This window comes from Lutra lutra, chromosome 10 (genome assembly GCF_902655055.1).
Source record: "Lutra lutra chromosome 10, mLutLut1.2, whole genome shotgun sequence".
Classification (NCBI taxonomy): domain Eukaryota; kingdom Metazoa; phylum Chordata; class Mammalia; order Carnivora; family Mustelidae; genus Lutra; species Lutra lutra.
This window is the reverse complement of record NC_062287.1, coordinates 38304793-38326742: the sequence shown is the minus strand read 5'-3', so window position 1 is coordinate 38326742 and position 21950 is coordinate 38304793. Positions and strand designations below refer to the sequence as shown.

Sequence of the window (21950 nt, the reverse complement as noted above, 5' to 3'; positions counted from 1 at the left end):
GGGGATTTAACTTTAAATGTTTAATCAGATGTTTTACACATACTCCAAATGTGTCTTGCGTTTAAAAACTTCCTGTATTGAAACTGTTCGTCTCTGCCGCCCTTCTGCAACTGGTTATGTTTAGCAACCATTTAAAGCAACTTTTAATTACATACTGCCAATCAAAAGCTTGGCACCGTGGGCTGTGTTTTGGTCTCAGGGAAGATGCCAGTCTTTAATTACCGGTGCATTGTTTCTAATTCCAAAGTATATTCTCATCTTGAGTGACAAGATGTTAAAAAAAAAAAAAAAAAGCAAAAAAAAAAAAAAAAACCTCTTACATCTCACATTTTGCACTTATAATCTAAGCTGCAAGGGACACAATGGTAATCAGACTATGTTGTTTCAAACCTATGCATAGCAGTAGTGGGAGATGGGGCTCCTAATGGAAAGAATTAATCGCAGGCTTTTTTGATATTCACGGAAGGGGGCGATGGGGTCCCTTCAGGGTGACATCCTTTTGAGGGAGGCCAGCTTCTGACCGTGAAACCCATTCCCATGTGATTTCTTCCTAACAAGCCAGAAAGCTGCTGTAATCTTTAACCAGGAAGCATCGTGCTTACAGTATCAAAGGTAGACAAGTTCTCCTCCTGAGGTTCAAAGGCAGATAAGAGAGAAGAACCTGGTTGCTAATGTCAGGCTGATGTCAGCTCTGAAATCACTTTTCACTTGATTGAGCCATTTTGTCCTCAGAATCACTTTGTTCTGTTTGGCTGAATTTCCTCCAGCCCCTAACAGTGAGCGGCACATCTGACACTCCCCCGGGGGCTTCTTGTCAGAAGTGAGAGCCCCTGCGCCATAGACGTGTTATTTCATATCAAAACTCGAGTAGCCCTGGGAGAGCCAAGCAGTGCTTCTCACCGCAGCCCCGACTCACCCTTCCAGCTGCCTCACCAGCACCGACACCTCCCAGTCGACGGGGACACCGTCCACTCCCAGCTCCTGGAGCCTCCAGGATGCCAGACTTCCCTTTTTGCCTCAAAGGACCACGAAAACGCTGGGTCTCAACAAAGGCTTACCTGATTCACCTGTACCATGGGAGAAGCCATCGTGCAAAAAAAAAAAAAAAAAAAAAAAGTCTCCTACCAAAAAGAGAGTTAAGTAAAACCGAGAAAACTACACTCAGAATGAAGTTAAAGGCAATGCAGAGATAAAAGAAAGTCGAATAAAATCCACATGCCTCCCCAGACCCTTAGCATCTGACATTTTTGTACACGCACAACAGCAGATCTGAGAGATGATACCATCTGCCGTGTGGGCGTAATTCAGGGTTTGGGGGAGTCTCGAAACTTCTACCATTAGTCTTGAACTTAAGTTTTTTAGCCATTAACCAAGCAGTTGGTCTGGGATGTTCTTTCGGAGCCCAGCTGTGGACCGCCTGTGAGTCTGATCCCAGCCCAGCTGTGGGTCCTCTTCTCTGTCCCCTCACATCACTTCACTGCCCGGTTTGTATTAGTTTCCTAGGGCTGCTACCCCCAATTACCACAAAAGGCAACTTAAAACAACAGACATTCATTCACTCACCGTTCTAGAGGCTAGGTGTCCAAAATGAAGGTGCTGGCTGGGGCCATGCTCCCTCCAGAGGCTCAGGAAGGATCTGGTCCTTGACTTTCCAGCTTCTAGAGGCTGCTAGCCTTCCATGGCTTGTGTCTGTAACACCATAAGCTCCTACCCTGTGGCCACCTTGCCTTCTATTCTTATTTGTGTCCAATCTCCCTCTGCCTCCCTCTTACAAGGTTGCAGATTATTGCATTTAATGCCCACCCAAATAATCCGGGATCTCCCCATCTCAGGATTCTTCATCTAATCCCATCTTCACTTTTTAATTTTTTAAAAAAAATGTTTGCCATATAAGAAACATTCATAAAGTCTATCTTTTGGGGGGCTATTCCTCGGCCTACCACACTGTTCCTGATTGCTAAAACATGACCTTTCTGTCACTTAAAGGCAGGGATTGGCCAAGAGAAGAAAGCTGAGTTGAATACCCTGGCTTGAGACACTTCCTAGAACATTTCAGGCTCCTAGGGCCGTTTCTGATTTAAACAGTCCAAGAAGGGGCGCCTGGGTGGCTCAGTGGGTTAAGCCGCTGCCTTCGGCTCAGGTCATGATCCCAGGTCCTGGGTTCGAGCCCCACATCGGGCTTTCTGCTCAGCAGGGAGCCTGCTTCTTCCTCTCTCTCTGCCTGCCTCTCTGCTTACTTGTGATTTCTCTCTGTCAAATAAATAAATAAAATCTTAAAAAAAAATAAAAAATAAAATAAACAGTCCAAGAAGACAAGATACTCAGCTTCCGGTCAGATTGAGAGCTTCCAAACAAAAGAAGTAAATTACAGGAAGTTTTCTCAAGCTCCCTTAAAGCCCCCTTCAGGTGGATCCATAAAGAGCTATTTGAATTCTGCCTGTGTTCGATTCAAACAGACAAACCGTGTCGACTCTCCCAGGCAGTGTCCACATCGGAAGATTCGAGGGAAAGCAGACCACATCCTTCTGTCATCTTTCACGCAACCCATCGTTATGAGCAAATGGTTAACTGTATGGGAATTCAACAGCCTTTCAAGGGGCTGGCTCGTAAGGCTCGTGGCATTTTTATGCTTATATGGGGTCCCTGAGTCTTGAACGGTGTCTAGCACGCCCTTAACCTAAAATCCATTCTGACTTAACTCACCCCGCTTGCTCGCTGGCCCGGGCCAACCAGATCTCCTGGATAATGACGCAGTGTTGGCCTTTGCTTCGGCTGGGTACATACGTTGAGCTTACTGAATCAGGAGCAGCAGGGCAGCAAGGCATGCTTGGAAAAGAACACTGGAGCTCAGCCCCAGCGTTGAGTTTAATGGACAGGGCATTAATTACTGAGAAAGGCGATACATGAAAAATAAAAGCAAGGAACCAAAAACCCTGGCCAGGAAGCTGGTGAGACTTTGAAAACTTTCTTTAGAAAGTTTCAAAGCCTTTCAAAGCCTGCTCGTTCCGCTCGCCACCTTACTCCACCATGAGCGGAGAGCAGCCGAGAAGTAAAATCCGCTCTCTATTAACTCTGAATACAGCCATATTGCAAAATGGCCAATAATAATGACGTCCCTAAGCTGCTAATTGATTGTGAAATGCTTTAAGGGCTTTATGACAGTGGAAAGGTACAGTTAGTTATTATTAGATCATGCAATTCATTAACTTTAAAGGGCAAACTTCAATGGCAAGTGTTTCTGCGGAGCTCCTGTGAGAAAAGAGACTTGTCAGGACGCTGTTCTCTGCTATTAGCGATGTCACTCTTCCCCCGAATGGAATCTGCATGTTTGGCCACAATATGAAGTTTTCTTATAAATATTTTTTGTGAGCAGAGATGTAAGTGCGCTGATTAGGCGGGATGCTTCGTCTAATTTATAATTTGGCCGTCATCTCTAATAACCAGCACTCAAATGGAAATGCTTTTTTAATTGTATTAAACATTGTAGAGTTGGAAAACAACAACAACAACAAAGGAAGTTATGAAGTTATGAACTGGACACCATTAAAAGCCCCCAGTAAAGAAATTCCAGGGACGCCTGGGTGGCTCAGTGGGTTAAGCCTCTGCCTTCGGCTCAGGTCATGATCCCAAGGTTCTGGGATTGAGCCCCACATCGGGCTCTCTGCTCAGCAGGAAGCCTACTTCTCCCTCTCCCACTTCCCCTGCTTGTGTTCCCTCTCTCTCTGTCCCTCTCTCTGTCAAATAAATAAATAAAATCTTCAAAAAAAAAAAAAAAGGATTCCCAAGAAACAAACATAGATATTTAAGCTTCTGGTCTGTGGCTTATGATCCCACAGATGAGACAGAAAGTTTCCCATGGTGAAAGTGTTTATAATACATCGATTGCAGAATTATCTGGATTCTCTGGTCACCAGTGACAGGTTCACAACTTCACCACCCAAAGCTAGGGGATTACATAGTCATGAAGAGGATAGGGATGGAGTTGGTCTTAGGGATGCCCATGTTCAGGGACTCAAACACTCTGGGGACTCTATCTCTACTCCCTGTCTCTGCTCCTTTCTGCGTTTTGGCTTCATTCATTTTATTGCCCGTGGAATTTCTCCACAAGGCAAGGGACAAGGCCCAGGTTGCCCTGGGCCTAATGCCCTAGGTTAATGACCCTAAAGGAAGGAGAATTTCTCTCTCTCCTGGATGTTGTTGAAAACTTCCAGGAAAGGTCTTGGTTTGAGCTCCATGACTACATCTGGATCAATCTACGTGAACAGGGGAATGGCAGATTATAACGGATATTATAATGATTATAATGGTAGATTATAACTGCTACAGCTCATAATATTCCCGTGATTAGTAGGGGAAGGTCTGTTTATTTAACAACAAGTAAATAAGTCATGGTGAGGGTGGATGACATCGCTGTTGCCACGGCCTCAACCGTTAAGGAAATTGTGAGGTGAGTATTACCCCCCACCAGGCACACACACACACACACACACACACACACACACACACACACAGAGACGCACACTGTGGCCACCCCGGGGCAGACATCCCTATTCTGCAGTGGTCTTTGACCTCAGACAGAACAGGGCTCAGTCAGAGGAGAATAAACATCTTCTTGGACAACACTCCTGACCCCAGTACCTCAGAATGTGCTTATCTGAGGAGACAGGGCCTTTGAGGAGGTCATTCAGTTTAAATCAGTTCACTAGGATAGGTCCTAATCTAATCTGACCAATGTCCTTATTAGAAGAGGAGGATTTGGACACAGGCCAAGGAGAAAAGCCTGGAACAGATCCTTCCTCCACGGCCCTCAGCAGGAAACCAACCTTGCTGACATCTTGATCTCAGACTTAGAGCCTCCAGAACCATGAGAAGATACATTTCTCCTAGGAAGCCACCCCATGTGTGGTACTTCATTATGGCAGCCCTAGCAAACAGCTATGTCTTCCACCAGCAAACGAGTTTCTCCCACTCTTTCCAAGGGAAGAGGAACCCATACATATCATTACACCCCGACTCTCATGACCATGACCAAGATCCCTAATCAACGGTTGCTCTCTACCCACTAAGCCCAGATTACTGCCCCGGAATCTTTTTTAACACAGTGCTCTAGGAAATCACTCCAAATAACTCAAAATTGCCACTTGAGATGAAACTTACTTGCCCTGTGAGGAAAAAGCTGTTTATTGCCTACCCAATATCTAACTGTCTTCTTTCTTCCTGCATCAGCCATGCTTTTATTCAATAAAGCAACATTTTTCACCTTCTCCATCAATACTAGTCAATACTCGATCAATACTAGTCAGTGAAATATAATGGGAGATAGTGATGGGAAGACTCCTCAGAAGGACAGTCAGCCGGGGGGTGCTATTTTGCCTTCCACCTTCATCCTTCCTGCTTGCTGGAATGAAACTGTGATGTCTGGGACTTTAGCAGCCACTTTGGCTTATGAGTCCACAGTGAGAATGGTAACTAACACTAAGGATGAAGGAAGAGAAAGAAAGAATCTGCTCTCTTGATGATTGTGGATCCTCTGTATCAACCTGGATTGTCTACATCCAGAATCTTATGTTTAAACTACTCTTATTTTGGTTTTCTCATTACATGCTGCCAGACCTAAAACTTGATCTAAAATGACAGTATTTTAGAAGTACTGTAGAATGACTTACTCAACACCTGTGATCAACTTGTGTCCTTGTATTGCAAAGGCTTGAAACCTAAAGATATAAATACCTACCTGCCTCCCTTGCAGCTAGGAAAGCCATATGAAATGTAGGCTAGTGCTGGTCATTGAAATCCAAGAAGTCTGCTGGTGATTTTTTTAAAAAGACTCTCCCTTTTGCTTCCTTCCTCTTTCTGCCTGGAACGCAGATGTGTGGCCGAGTGGCTCAGTACCCATCTGGAGATCACAAGGCAACAAGCATGAGAACAAAAGGTGCCGACAAGCTAGAGACGGGCAGAATAGAAATATGGGAAGGGCCTGGGTCACTCATGGCATTAAGCAACTACATAAGCCAGGGACTGCTTATCTCTGGATCTTTTGTTATGTGAAAATAAATGAACCTTATTTGTTTAAGCCAAGTTGGATGGGTTTTCTGTTATTTGTGGCTGAACTCATCGCCAGCACTCTCTCTACACTAGCCGTTTGGTCCTCAGCTAAGGCGACATATCCTTTGGAATCACCTCCAAGCCTGGTGAATAGTTTTGTTTCCTGGGGCAGCCAAAACGAATGGCCACAGATTGGCTTAAACCCATGTAAATTTATTCTCTCTTCGTTCTAGAGGCCTGAAGTCCACAAAGTGTCAGTGGAGCTGATTAATTCTCCATTGATTTTTCAAGAGGCTCTGGAGGAGGAACTATCCCTTGTGTGCTTCTCGTAACTTCTGGGTACTCCCAGCAATCCTCAGTGTTCCTTAGCTATGTCTGGATGGCTCTAATCTCTGCCTGTGTTCACATGCTCTTCTTTCCTGTGTGTGTTTTTCTGTCTCTTCTCCTCTTCTTATAAGGAGACCAGTCCTTGGATATAGGGCCCACCCTTCACATCTGCAAAGACCTTATTTCCAGATAGGGTTGCATTTATAGGTACTTTTGGGGGAACACAGTTCAACCCACTACAGTAATGGACTCCCTCCTTTTGCTCCTCCTGGGGCCCACAGTATTACCATAACGCATAGGGCCCTCAACTCATTATTTTAGAAGGAGCCTTAAACTGGGACTTTGGACCAGGCTCTAATTTCAGGCATCTCACTAATCATTTGGATGGCCTTGCCAAGTCATTTAGCTCTTCAGTGACTCTGTTTCTTTATCATAAAACACCTCTTTCTACAAACTTGATAGGAAAAGCTGCTGAGATAATGGAGATGACAAGATGACACAGCCTTGAAAAACAAAGATTTCCAAGGAGTAAGGCCTCCCAGACTTCCTCTCCTTCTTCAACAGCACCATCATCATTCATCTCTGGCTTCCCAGTGTCTGAGGATGAAAGGGAAACTAGGAATGAGCTTGGGTAGCTGGAATCAGGAAGTTGAGACAAGCAGGGGCTTAACAGCTTTTCTGCTTGGAATTGTGCCCAGAAGCAGAGCAGGTCAGGAGAAAGGGAGAGAGCAGCTGGACCAGAGCTGAGCCTGAGAGAAAGGGTCCTGCGTTGGAAGACTGACAGGCCACCAGGCATGTTCCCAGGCACGTTAAACTGTGACTTCGAAGGCAATCTGCATCCTCTGAACTCTTATCTTTCATACTGACCTGGACCTCACGGCCATGCCATCACTCTTTAGAGATTCTAAGAGCAATATCTTTTTAAAATATAAAAAAACATACGGGGGTTCCTGGGTGGCTCAGTCGGTTAAGCATCCCAACTCTTGATTTCAGCTCAGGTCATGATCTCAGGGTCTTGAGATCGAGCCCCAAGTCAGGCTCTGTGCTGGGAGTGCAGCCTGCTTGAGATTCTCTCTCTCCCTCTGCCCCTGTCCCTCCCCCTGTTAAAAAAAAAAAAAAAAGAAGAAGAAGAAAGAAACATATTGTAAGTAATTTAATAAAAGCACATGTTGTCTCTACCCAAATTTAGCACACATTAATATTTCGCTTTCTTTAATCGATATTCTTTTTTTTAAAGATTTTATTTATTTCTTTATCAGAGAGAGAGAGGGAGGGGCAGGCAGAGGGAGAAATAGGCAGAGGGAGAAGCAGGCTCCCTGATAAGCAAGGAGCCTATGCAGGACTCGATCCCAGGACCCTGGGATCATGACCTGAGCGGAAGGCAGATACTTCACAACTGAGTCACCCAGGCATCCCAATCCAGATTCTTTTTAAGAAACACTGCAAACAACATGGACGGGACTGGAAGAGATTATGCTGAGTGAAATAAGTCAAGCAGAGAGAGTCAATTATCATATGGTTTCACTTATTTGTGGAGCATAACAAATAGCATGGAGGACAAGGGGAGATGGAGAGGAGAAGGGAGTTGAGGGAAATTGGAAGGGGAGGTGAGCCATGAGAGACTATGGACTCTGAAAAACGATCTGAGAATTTTGAAGGGGTGGGGGGTGGGAGGTTGGGGGCACCAGGTGGTGGGTATTGTAGAGGGCACGGATTGCATGGAGCACTGGGTGTGGTGCAAAAATAATGAATACTGTTATGCTGAAAAAATAAAAAAATTAAAAAAAATGTAAATACTACTAATAAAAAATAAGTAAAAATTTAAAATAGTAAAAAATTAAGAATAAGTGAATGTTGAATGTAAGCTGGATCCTCAAGCCTGCAGTCACCTACTGTTTCTAAGTGCTGGAGATGTTCTTAATAAAATTTGATGTGCTGTAAAAAAAAAAAAAAAAAGAAACACTGCAAACAAAAATTCAATTGAAGCTCCCTACATATATGAAATCACATTTTCCTTCCTCCTTGCCATTATTTTGAAGATTGTGTGTATCCTCCTTGCATGTTTTGAAGCTTTCCTCGAAATGTAGATAGCTATATTTAAAAAAAAAAAATGTTCTGTGTCAGGGCAGCTGGCTGACTTAGTCGGTAGAACATGCAACTCTTTAATTAATTAATTAATTAATTTATGAGAGGAAAGCACATGCGCAAGAAGGGGAGGGGCAGAGGGAGAAGGAAAGAGAGAATCTTAAACAGGGTCCATACCCAGCACTGAGCTCAATCTCAGGACCCGGAGACCATGACCTGAGTCAAAATCAGGGACGCTTAGCTAAGCCACCCAGGGGCCCCAAGCAAGTGACTCTTGATCTCAGGGCTGTGCCCCTGAGCCCCGCATGGGGTATAGAGATTACTTAAAAATGAAATCTTGGGGCACCTGGGTGGCTCAGTGGGTTAAAGCCTCTGCCTTCAGCTCAGGTCATGATCTCAGGGTCCTGGGATCGAGCCCCGCACGGGGCTCTCTGCTCAGCAGGGGAGCCTGCTTCCCTTCCTCTCTCTCTGCCTGCCTCTCTGCCTACTTGTGATCTCTGTCTGTCAAATAAACAAATAAAATCTTTTAAAAAAAATGAAATCCTAAAAAAAAGTTCAGTGTCGTTTCTTACATTAAAAACTTCATAAAAAGCATCCTTCTGTATGTACCATCCTGTACTTTTTTTTACTCCCATGATTTTGAGATTTATCCATGTTGCTACACAGAAATCTACTTTGCTCCCATCAACTGCTAAATATTATTGTATTCCAGGGTTTATTTTTCCTACTCCCCTGCTGAGGAACAATTAGACTGTTTCTAATCTTTTATATCATAACCAATGTGTCAGTGAACAAACTTTGTGTTCCTCCTCATGCCTATGTATAAGAGTTTCTCAAGACCTACCCGTAACCCAAATTGCTGGGTTATAAGTACGTGCATCTTAAACCTCACAGACGTGGACTGTTAAGGTCACTTAAATTAATCATTTTCCTCAGGAAGGTTTGAACTTTAGTGTCTTATTTAAGACATCCTCCTCAATACTTACAGTCCTGGAAATAGTCATCAGTTTTTGCCTCCTGTTTACATTTAGGCCACTAATCCGCTTGGAATTTATTTTTGTGTTCGACAGGGAGTCAAGATCTCATTTTGTACTTTTCCATATGAATGACTGGCTGTCTGGAGCCATTCTTGGAAGTTTCCGTTCTCCCTCCAGGGACTTGTACTTTATCCTGTGTGTAACCATTCTTCTGTAGGGGTGGAACTAACCTTGAGTTCCTTATTCTCTTCCACTTGTCTTTCCTGGCATTAATACAACATTTTCAAATTAATGTAGCTTTATAATAAGTATTAATAGCTACATAACCAGTTCCCTTCTAAATTCTTTAATATTCTCTTGAATTTCTGGGCCAAATGCCTTTTTTTTTTTTTTTTTTGAGATTGTGTTGCTCAAGTGGTGATAAAGGGAAGGAAGAAAGGCAGAGAGAGAGAATCTTAGAGTCCACACTCAGCAGAGAGCCCAGCATGGGGCTCGATTTCATGACCCTGAGACCATGACCTGAGCCAAAAATCAAGAGTCGGAGGCTTATCAAAAGAAATGAAATCTCACCATTTGCAACAACGCGGATGGAACTAGAGGGTATTATCCTGAGCGAAATAAGTCAATCAGAGAAAGACAATTATCATATGATCTCCCATATTTGAGGAATTTGAGAGGTAGGACGGGGCAGGGGTGTTGCAGGGTCGGGTAGGGAAGGAAAACATGAAACAAAATGGGATCAGGAGGGAACCATAAGAGACTTAATCTCACAAAACAAACTGAGGGTTGCTTGGGGGTGGGGGTGGTAGGGAGAGGGTGATTAGGTTATGGCCACTGGGGAGGTTATGTGCTATGGTGAGTGCTATGAAGTGTGTAAGCCTGATGATTCACAGACCTGTACCCCTAGGGCAAATAATACATTATATGTTAATAAAAATAATTTCAAAAAAGAAAAAAGAGCCGGAAGGTTAACCAACTATGCCACCCAGGCTCCCAGCCAAATGCCTTCTTAAAAAATTTTAGGGGCACCTGGGTGGCTCAGTCATTAAGCATCTATCTGCCTTCAGCTCAGGTCAGGATCCCAGGGTCCTGGGATCGAGACATACACTGGGCTCCCTGCTTAGCGGGAAGCCTGCTTTTCCCTCTCCAACTCCCCCTGCTTGTGTTCCCTCTCTCACTGTGTCTCTCTCTCTCTCTCTGTCAAATAAATAAATAAAATATTTAAAAAAAAAAAAGAAAGAAAAAATTTTAACTGGGTGAGCCAAGGTTGACAACTTAAAGGATAACATATTTGATGGGATAAGTTTAACTAAAAACGTATCAGTACTTCTTGTCACTGAACAAAAAGCAGGCTTAGAAAAAGTCTCAGTGTAGGAGTCCTTCAGATGGGGAATGGTGACAGGGGTCTGGCTGGTACGGCCCAGACAGGTGCAGAGCTGAAGCCACTCGGGGAAGCAGTGGGCATAGAGAGGCAGCAAGCTCCCCTTCAGCATCCTTCACAGCTGACTGCAATTAACCCCTGTATTACAGGGTCTCCAAGCCTCAGTTTTCCCATACGTAAAGTAGGTATAACAACACTACCATTTCAGAGTTGTTTTCTAGAAGGTGAAGGCAAAGCACCTTACACCATGCTCAGCGCACGTTAAGGAGGTGTGCAAGGCGTAATAACTACACTTGTCATCCTTCTTCATTCTCATCAGCTTATCCAGGGTCCACTCAGTAAGACTGACAATCCTCCATTTCCTGGAAGAAGTTTTCAATCATCGGCTGAGGACGCATTTTACCATGGCGGCCTTTGTCTCAAAGATGGCTACCAGCACTCCTTTCCCACCCTAATTGTGCAAACTGCTTCTCACTCCAAGAGGTGGAGTCAGTCTCCTTTTCTCTTCAGTTTCCCCACATCCTTGGGTGGCTTTGTCTCTTGTTTTGGCCAACAGCCTGTGGTGGAAATGATATTTCTGGGCCTATCCTTGAGGGTGTGATCAGTCAGGCCCTCTGAGCCCAATAAGCGTACTAGTAGGACATGCTGGAGGCGCAGAGGGCCTGGGGCATGAGCCCTTGTGGAGAGAACACCTACACGGAGAACAGAGGCACCCTGGCTGACAGCACCCACACCCCAGGCACATGAGAGGGCCCTTTGTGGACCCTCCAGCCTCGTCCTTCTGCCGGCCCGCCAGAAGAACAGCCCAGGCAGCCCACAGAAGAAAAATAAGGAATCACTGTTGTCTTAAAACACTAAGTTTTGGGATGTTTTGTTACCCAGCCCTAGACAACAAACAATCATAGACACAACCACTTAAATATGCCATTGTATTCCCCCCAAAACTAGCCAGAAAACCCATTTAATCCTGAAATAGGACCCACTTCAGAATGAGAAAGAATGGAAATTCTACAGACTGATCCGGAATGGCTAGAAAATTCAAGAGGGCCCTCGGTATTGACATACTAATGGAGACAAGAGCTCCCCATCAGAATCAGGCAAAGGAGAAGAAAAGTATTCACCATCTGTCTGAATTCCTATTCATTACCCGAGGGCGATCTGCTTTTTTAAAAAAAGGAAAGAAGAGCGAATCTATTAAAAAAAAAAAAAAAAAAACCTTCAGTTCCAATCACTTTTCAAACTTAGGCAGAATGACTTTCACAGCTTCAGTCAAGTTTGTCAAAAAGTAATTTTCTACCTAATTTACTTTTACAGGACAAAGACCTTCTCAGAGGCCAGAGGAAAAAAAATCCCTTTCCCACCAGGGTGAGAAGGGAGCTAGATTTCCTCAAAGGTTCCCTTCCTTCTGTCTCCTTTGCACGTGGGAGGGATGCCAAGGACAGGCCCTGTTTACCCCCCAGCAGGTGGCAGGGAGAATCCCCCGCCACCACCCAGGGGCCAGGAGCCTACATTTGATTCTCTGCCATCCCTGATCTGTGAGCCCTGGAGTCGGGGTCAACTGGAAACAGAAATCCTGGTTTCTTGGGAGCTGTTACACAGCTAAACGTGTGAGAAAACCCAGTGTGGTTTCTTGTTTACACGTGGGTCAAACGGAAGTGGAACTCACTGAAAACCAATTTTGACTTCAGCTTTACTAAGTAATTTACGACAATGCCAGCCAGAGATAAAAATCTTCCAGAAAAGGAAAGCAGGCAGGTAAATTACTGTGGCTTTCTAAGTGATCTGTACGTTTGTTGCGTATCTTCTCTTTCTGCCTTCTTCTTCTTCTTTTGTTTTAAATTAGCTCCTTTGCCTCATTATTTCCATATATAAATGAGAATACTTTTTATTAGTGAATGGCCCTCAAGGACGACGACGACGACACCCTTTCCCAGCCCCGATTAAACCCTGTGCGCAGTGTCCCCACCCATACCAGCACACCCCAACCCTCTCCTTTGTGCCCCAAATCCAATTGAGGGCTGTCATGAAACATCAGTGATTTTTAATTACAGAGTCTAATTGCAGTGATAGAAATTATCATGCGGAGAATAATTTGGTGCATGCACCAGCACACTCAAACCTTCCCATTGTGCTTCTATTCGCGTTTCTGGACCTATAATTTATGTGCTGCGGGGAGAAGTTGCGAAGGTAGCCAAATACCCCTGCAACCTCTGAATTAAGATGCACAGAATACAAGCAGTTTTGACAGTAGCAAAGAAGGTAGGATCTTTGCCAGACCTGAAACTCACACGGACGTGGGGAGGCTTGCTAAGTCCCAAGCTCAGAGTTGCCACAGAGAGGAAAGTAGCGGAGAGTGGCAGGGACCAGGTGGGGGAGGGGCCCCCTCTGCTGTAGTTAGCAGCACCTGTTACGGTCTGTGCTAGACCCTTTAAACTCATACCCCTCGCCATGGATTTTTACAACAGCCCTGGGAGTTAGGTGTTCCTAGCCCCCATGCTGGGAGTGGTGGCCTCCCTTTGACCAGAAACACCCTTGTCCTTAATCAGCCAAGTTCCCTTCAACTGGTTATATTCATCCTTTAGGACAGGCTCAACCATTACCATCTTCACCAGGTCCCCTCCCCTGGGCTCTGAACCCTACAGCAGCCTGCATCTAACACTATTAAAGCCCTTATTATTCACTCGGTGGTAATTATTTGTTTACGTTTCTGCCAGCCTCTACTAGACTCCCGGAGAGAGAAATTTGATCTTACTCATCTCCGCATCTCAGATTTAGCACAGTGCCTGGCCTGTGGTCTGTGCTTGCTAAATGTTTATGGAATGGACTGAGCTGATTGCCCACAGGTACACAGGTAGTAAGGGGTGGGACCTCCACACCAGTTCCGGTCCCCTTGATTCCAAAGCCTTATCACGATTTGTTCTAGTCAAGGGTTGCCGTTAAGGAGTCATCGTATGCAGAACATTGTTTCAGCGAGAAACACAGGGGGAGGAAAACTCATTATCCAAGTTGAAATTGATGTTAGAGGTCATGGGGAATCTTCTGGCATTCTTGGAGAACGGGCATTCGGCAATATGTTGCTGGTGAGAACAAGGATTAGTCCCCTCACCGGCCCTGGGTAGGATGAATTGGCTGTTTTCGAAAACACCAGAGCAATTCTGCCCCCTTTCTCATCCTTCCGTGCCCTGGGGGGGTCACCAGGACCGAGGGATGACAACCTCCTGCTGCTGATTTCAGAGGCACCCAGAAAAATATCCAGCCTGAGAATTTAATATTGTCCTCTGGTAGGAGCAAAATTGTGTCTCCTCCCACACCCCAGAATTTATACATTGAAGTCCTAACCCCCAGAACCTCAGAATGTGACTGTATCTGGAGATGGGGTCTTTAAAGATGTAAGTAAGTTAAAATGAAGTCATTAGGGGCACCTGGGTGACTCAGTGGGTTAAAGCCTCTGCCTTCCACTCAGGTCATGATCCCAGGGTCCTGGGATCAAGCCCCACATCGGGCTCTCTGTTCGGCAGGGAGCCTGCTTTCTCCTCTCTCTCTGCCTGCCTCTATACCTACTTGTGATCTCTCTCTGTCAAAAAAAAAAAAAATCTTTAAAATGAAGTCATTAAAATGATTCAATATGGCTGCTGTCCTTGTGAGAAGAAATTAGGACACGGATATGGAAAGAAGACCATGTGAAGACACAGGAAGAAGACAGCCATGTACAGGACAAGGAGAGAGTTCTCGGGGGGAAAAAAAAAAAAACAAAAAAAAAAACAACCTTGCTGACACTTGATTCCAGAATTACAAAACGGTGAGAAAATAAACATCTGCTACGTAAGCCACCCTGGTGTGGTACTTGGCTATGAGAGTCTAGCAAAGCAATGTGTCCTCTAAGGGGAGAGAGTAGGATTTCTCAAAGGGTGATGGTTTTATGACTTGGGAGCTTTGAAGAAGAATGGGTTCCCTGAGAGGGGTATGGTCCACCTAGGGATGGCGATCACAGCTGGGAATAGGGGTATGCCTCTGAGTGTTCCCTTGTGAGGAGTAGACTTTGTTCATGCTTTTCCATTGCCTTCCTGGATACTCACTTAGCAGTTTTTCTTTAAGATCTTTTTCCCTTTGTGCCCTATTTATTATAATTCCTTTTAGTTATACCAGCTCTTTGGTAATGTCTGACACACCCACTCGTTGGCCCCTGGGTGCTATGTATAAGAAAATGTTGGATAGTGTGGGGTATGTGCTGCCCACTCATATGCCCACAAAGAGGGAGCATCCTACTGAGAGGACTGTACCCCCAGGGGGGCAGGCTGACAGCCCAGTGAGAGGTGACCCCCACCAGGGCTGAGAGGCAGTGAGGAAGGGTAGGTGACACGGAAATGATCATCTGGGTTACTCGGGGGCATGAGTGGAGGGAAGCAACCTTCAGGGAACCAGTCTGGCTTTGGGGTCACAAGTGTGAGTTGTAGATGTGGAGGGGGAAAAAAGGAGCAGTTCTAACAAGCCTTTTCACAAGTGGGTTAAAATTCCTGGAAAGTGATAATTAACCTGAATTGCTTTTGTATGAATGTCACTTTTCATCTGGAATGGAAGGAACTAGATTTAATGTGGATCATTTCTCCTACGAGCCTGCCAGGCTGCGGCATGGAGGTTCCCAGGGGACAGCTGTGTTTAGCAGGTGACAAGGACGCCTGAGTCATGTCTGTTCCCCAGGACCCGTGTGGGTAGCTTGGGCAGTTATGGGGGGGGTCAGTGGGGTCCACTGGAAGCTCTCCACTGAAGCCCATCTTGACCCTCTAACACGAGACCGACGGAGAAGCATCTGCTCCACACGCACCCGGCAATCTCCACAGCCCTCGCCCCGACTGCTAGGGAATTCATGAAGATTTCTTCTGGCTCTCACTGTCCCCCAGTTCTTTCTTTCCATTTTTCAACTGCAGTAAAATCTGGGTAATCTCCCATGACTCTGTCCCTCCATAAACCATATCTTTTTGGTCCTCCATTTTTCTGGAAAAAGAGGCAATTCCCTGGTAAACAAGCTACGATTGGGAATTTATTTATTTATTTATTTATTTATTATTTATATATTAATCATTTTTTTTCAGAGCACAAAGGAGAACAGAAGGAAGACCTCACTTTACAAAGCTTTAACTTGACGGAGTGTTTTTTTACCTGGTAGCTCATGGGCTTCATCCCAGTCCTCCAAGATAGCAAGGTTAGATATAACCTCCAATTATAATTAAGGAAATGGGGTTTGGAGAAATTGACTGATCTGTCCGGGCCATGTGGTTACAAAGTGGTAAGCGGGGCCTCAGACCAGCCCTGTGACTTCACGTTCCACACTCTTTAATATTGTATTGACATTTCTTGAGGGCCTACGCTATGCCAGGCTTCACACAGAGGAATGTGATTTATTGTCTCATTTAATTCTCTGTAATTCCGATTGTTAAAAACATCTCCAGTTCGCCTCCAAACATCGACCTGCAAGGTGAGCAATGTTGGAAGAGGGTGCCAGGTTAAGTCCTTATTCAGTAGCTTCCCTTCTGAGAAGAGAAAAGGTCCAGGGAAAAGAAACAATGCTGATTATAGTGATTCCTGGGTTGGAATCTGGAAATCTGTTCTGGGCTTAGGATATTGAAGTTGACATGGAATTGATCCCTCCTTTGAAGAGTCTAGACCATTGCCGAGCAGTAGAACTTCCTGTGATGGTGGAATGGTCCTAAATCTGCACCGTCCAGCTCTTTAGCCATTAGCCACATGTGGCTGTCAAGCACTTGAAATGGGGCTAATTGGGACAAACAACTAAATTTTAAATTTTTATTTAATGTGTATTGCTTTATACATAAACAGCCACACATGACTTGCAGCTGCCATATTGGATGGTACAGGACTCTAGATTATCAAATCAGGCCGACTTGAATTTGAATCCCACATCTGCATGACCTAAGTTCTTTGAGCACCAGTATCCTAAAATGGGCAAAATAATATCTACTTGGGACTGGCTCGGTTGGAGGAGCTGTCTCAGTTGGAAGAGCATGTGACTCTCAATCTCAGGGTGATGAGTTCGAGCCCCACGTTGCGTGTAGAGATGACTTAAATCAACAAACTTAAAAAGAGAGAGAGAGATTTATTTAACAGACAACAAGTGTGAAATGTCTGTGAGGAGGCCTAACACCTAGTAGGTGCTTTTTATTTGTCCCAGTTGTATTCTCTTGGTTGATGTCTCTGATCCCTTTATGAAGGCAGGGACTCTACCTTATTTACATATGCATCCATTGCAATTAGCACAGTATACATAGTAGGTGCTCAATAAATATTTCTTGAGATGAACTGAATAAAAGATGGGCAAGCCATCCTGAAGAAAGGCCAATAAAAGGAGATTGGTGCCCACTGCCCCCTTGTCCCCTTAAGCATTTTTCCTGAATTTCACTTGGAGATAACCCCATCTGCCTGCATTGGAAGATATTACCAGAGACAAGGAAAATTTGTGTTAGTGCTACTGTATGAGTATACTCAAAGATGTTGTTCACTGGGTTGAACTGAAATTTTATGAAGATGTTCAGAATAAATCTCTTTTTTAGGGTACACTATAACTACTTGAGTGGTAATATTCTGCTTTATCCCATGACATTCTTGTTAACTTACAACAAGGAAGTTTTCATGCTTGCATTGGCTGCCAAAGAGGTCTGAAACATCAAAAAAAAAAATGTAGGATAAACTTATTATTAAACAGTATGTTAGTTATGTTTTTAGATAGGAAGTTGACTAATACAGCTTTCTGTCCAAATTAAAATGCATAGACTATCAAACAGTTAATCTGAAAAGAATTATAATGAATACACTGTTTTTCTGGTGTTTTGAAACTTTTGTTTGCCACTCTGTTCTGTATTTATTGTCTTTTTTTTTCAGGTTAACAATTGGACCCACTGGTTGAAATTCAGAAATACGTCATTCACAAAGGAGTCCAGATGTTGAACATGTTATTTGACAGTGTAACTAATGTACCACATGAACAGCAGCTTGCTCTGTGTTTCCAGTCTGTGAACATCCTCTGGAAAGCTTGGAACCAAATCTGACATTCAGATCCAGTCAGGGATTATTTTGTGGAAAAGAACAGGACCCACCCACGCTAACGGAACTAAGGAAAGATTTTGCAAGGAAATATCTTACTGACGTTGAGAACTGTCTCTGTCCCGGGGGAGAGGCTCCAGTTAGCTCTGTCTGGCTAACCTTTTGCCCACGCTGCTGCCCGATTTCCTCAGCAGACCTGGGCCCACGACAACTGACCACACAGCAGAGAGAAAGGGAAGAGGAGCCTCAGACTGGTTTACCCTTGAGTAATGTCTCCTACAGAATAATGTCTTTTTATATTTTAGGAGTCCTTATAAGCTATCTTAAACACTTTCAGGAAAAGATGGGAGAGACATGTGGTAAGCACAGCTGAGTATGTTGGGGAAAAAATATACAATCATCGTTTATTTGACAAATGTTTATTGAGTGTCTACATGACATAATGGGGTAAGAAATAGTTCTAGTAAACCTAGTGAAAATTTAGTCTTGGTGCCAACTTCGGCACAAGTCAAAATAGGCTAACAACTCCTCTTCAGCCTCTGTGTTTTTGGGCCCGTATGATAAAAGCCAGCATTCAGGATGATGACCCAGGCACCCAAAGATCTGTACCACCCAGAAAGATAAACTTCACTGTCCCTGGAATTGTCTGAGGGTGGGAAAATGAACTTATCCAGCTGGAAATTAGTTTCAATATGATCTAGACAATAGGGGCACCCGGGTGGCTCGGTCGGTTAGGCGTCTACCTTCAGCTTAAGTCATGATCTCAGGATCCCAGGATCAAGCCCCACATTGGGCTCCCAGCTCAGCAGGAAGCCTGCTTCTCCCTCTTACTGTACATCTTCCTCCACTTGTTCTATCTCTCAAATAAATAAATAAATAAGGTCTTTGGGGAAAAAAAGATCTGGACAAAAGAGGTTTTATAGCTAATTTTAAGTTAACCTCTTAATAAACAGAACACTCCATTCCCCCATCTAATCCTTAATGTAAAAGATTCACATCCACAAAAGTGGATAAGCAAAAAAGAACAACAAAAAGGAGCCCCCGGAGGAAGATCTGGTTAATTACTGCTGCCTGTGTGATCTACGTGTACCCGTTAAGCTATGTTAAGGTATTTCAAAATAGGGAAACGCCAAACAGCCTACTGTGTTCATGCATCTGACTGAGGAGCTTCGAGAAAATCTTACAGGGGACAACTGCATTGTAATTATAATGATGGTTAACACACCGGGCACTATGATACTAGACTCTTAGTATATAATAGCTTATGTAAATAAGATACATATAAATACATACATGTATATACACATATACATATATGTAAATGTCATATACATATAACTCTGAGCTTTAAGGGTTGTTATCACCCCCATTCTGTAGATGAGAAAACTGAGTCTCGAAGAGTGAATAAAACCTATTGATTACCCAACCCAATCTATGTTTAAGAACTTTTTGTGGCCTACTAAGTCAATGTGTAAAAAGCAGGAAATAAAAAAATTGAAAGTGAATTAGGTAATTTACTCAGTAGTTGTCTGGAGACCCCACCCAGATAATTCTGGCCCAGAAATGGATTTTGGAAGGGCTGAATTATTCATTCCCCTAAGTGGGTTTTAATTTAAATCAGCAACACCCTCCACCCCCAAAACATGCAGTGAGGTGACAGCCACTTAGAAAAATCCGTAAGGAGTCTGACTCTCGAGTTCAGTTGTGGAAATAAACCAAAAGGCTTTTTTTTTTTTTTAATTTTTGGAACATTTTATTAAGAATATGAGTAAACACAAATGAAATGGACAGAATACAAAGTTTATGAGAGTATAGTCTAATAAATTAAAAGTGCTTTGAAGACAGAAAAAAAATAGCATTCAAACCCAGGACCACCTCCAGATATGAAGGGCACTGGGCAAATATTCTTTTTTTTTTTTTTTAATTTTATTTTTTATAAACATATATTTTTATCCCCAGGGGTACAGGTCTGTGAATCGCCAGGTTTACACACTTCACAGCAATCACCATAGCACATACCCTCCCCAATGTCCATAACCCCACCCCCCTTCTCCCAACCCCCCTCCCCCATCAACCCTCAGTTTGTTTTGTGAGATTAAGAGTCACTTATGGTTTGTCTCCCTCCCAATCCCATCTTGTTACATTTATTCTTCTCCTACCCCCTTAACCCCCCATGTTGCATCTCCTCTCCCTCATATCAGGGAGATCATATGATAGTTGTCTTTCTCCAATTGACTTATTTCGCTAAGCATGATACCCTCTAGTTCCATCCACGTCGTCGCAAATGGCAAGATTTCATTTCTTTTGATGGCTGCATAGTATTCCATTGTGTATATATACCACATCTTCTTTATTCATTCGTCTGTTGATGGACATCTAGGTTCTTTCCATAGTTTGGCTATTGTAGACATTGCTGCTATAAACATTCGGGTGCACGTGCCCCTTCGGATCACTACGTTTGTACCTTTAGGGTAAATACCCAGCAGTGCAATTGCTGGGTCATAGGGTAGTTCTATTTTCAACATTTTGAGGAACCTCCATGCTGTTTTCCAGAGTGGTTGCACCAGCTTGCATTCCCACCAACAGTGTAGGAGGGTTCCCCTTTCTCCGAATCCTCGCCAGCATCTGTCATTTCCTGACTTGTTAATTTTAGTCATTCTGACTGGTGTGAGGTGATATCTCATTGTGGTTTTGATTTGTATTTCCCTGATGCCGAGTGATGTGGAGCACTTTTTCATGTGTCTGTTGGCCATCTGGATGTCTTCTTTGCAGAAATGTCTGTTCACGTCCTCTGCCCATTTCTTGATTGGATTATTTGTTCTTTGGGTGTTGAGTTTGCTAAGTTCTTTATAGATTTTGGACACTAGCCCTTTATCTGATAGGTCATTTGCGAATATCTTCTCCCATTCTGTCAGTTGTCTTTTGGTTTTGTTCACTGTTTCCTTTGCTGTGCAAATCCTTTTGATCTTGATAAAATCCCAATAGTTCATTTTTGCCCTTGCTTCCCTCGCCTTTGGTGATGTTCCTAGGAAGATGTTGCTGCGGCTGAGGTCAAAGAGGTTGCTGCCTGTGTTCTCCTCGAGGATTTTGATGGATTCCTTTCTCACATTGAGATCCTTCATCCATTTTGAGTTTATTTTCGTGTGTGGTGTAAGGAAATGATCCAATTTCATTTTTCTGCATGTGGCTGTCCAATTTTCCCAAAACCATTTATTGAAGAGGCTGTCTTTTTTCCATTGGACATTCTTTCCTGCTTTGTTGAAGATGAGTTGACCATAGAGTTGAGGGTCTATTTCTGGGCTCTCTATTCTGTTCCATTGATCTATGTGTCTGTTTTTGTGCCAGTACCATGCTGTCTTGATGATGACAGCTTTGTAATAGAGCTTAAAGTCCGGAATTGTGATGCCACCAACTTTGGCTTTCTTTTTCAATATTCCTTTGGCTATTCGAGGTCTTTTCTGGTTCCATATAAATTTTAGGATTATTTGTTCCATTTCCTTGAAAAAAATGGATGGTACTTTGATAGGAATTGCATTAAATGTGTAGATTGCTTTAGGTAGCATAGACATTTTCACAATATTTATTCTTCCAATCCAGGAGCATGGAACATTTTTTCCATTTCTTTGTGTCTCCCTCAAATTCTTTCATGAGTACTTCATAGTTTTCTGTGTATAGATTCTTAGTCTCTTTGGTTAGGTTTATTCTTAGGTATCTTCTAGTTTTGGGTGCAATTGTAAATGGGATGGACTCCTTAATTTCTCTTTTTTCTGTCTTGTTGCTGGTGTAGAGAAATGCAACTGATTTCTGTGCATTGATTTTATATCCTGACACTTTACTGAATTCCTGTACAAGTTCTAGCAGTTTTGGAGTGGAGTCTTTTGGGATTTCCACATATAGTATCATATCATCTGCAAAGAGTGATAGTTTGACTTCTTCTTTGCCGATTTGGATGTTTAATTTCCTTTTGTTGTCTGATTGCTGAGGCTAGGACTTCTAGTACTATGTTGAATAGCAGTGGTGATAACGGACATCCCTGCCGTGTTCCTGACCTTAGCGGAAAAGCTTTCAGTTTTTCTCCA

General features: G+C 43.6%; 2 long non-coding RNA genes across 4 annotated transcripts in view; both read left to right on the top strand.

Moving 5' to 3' along the window:
• LOC125078911 (uncharacterized) overlaps window positions 1–12160 on the top strand; it is a 55976-nt gene extending 43816 nt beyond the window's left edge. The window contains exon 3 of one of the 2 annotated variants that reach the window (XR_007121007.1): window positions 12130–12160. This is a non-coding gene — a long non-coding RNA (uncharacterized LOC125078911). Of the gene's footprint in view, window positions 1–767; window positions 1151–12129 lie in introns of those variants that run through there. The other variant, XR_007121006.1, reaches the window with a different exon arrangement.
• A 303-nt stretch (window positions 12161–12463) lies between these two features.
• Window positions 12464–19285, top strand: LOC125079391 (uncharacterized). Of its 2 annotated transcripts, none has more exons than XR_007121107.1 (3): window positions 12464–12570; window positions 15906–16015; window positions 17710–19285. It is a non-coding gene; the product is annotated as an uncharacterized LOC125079391 (long non-coding RNA). The 2 variants fall into 2 exon arrangements; XR_007121108.1 differs by having other exon boundaries at window positions 15906–16288.
• The last annotated feature ends 2665 nt before the right edge of the window (window positions 19286–21950 follow it).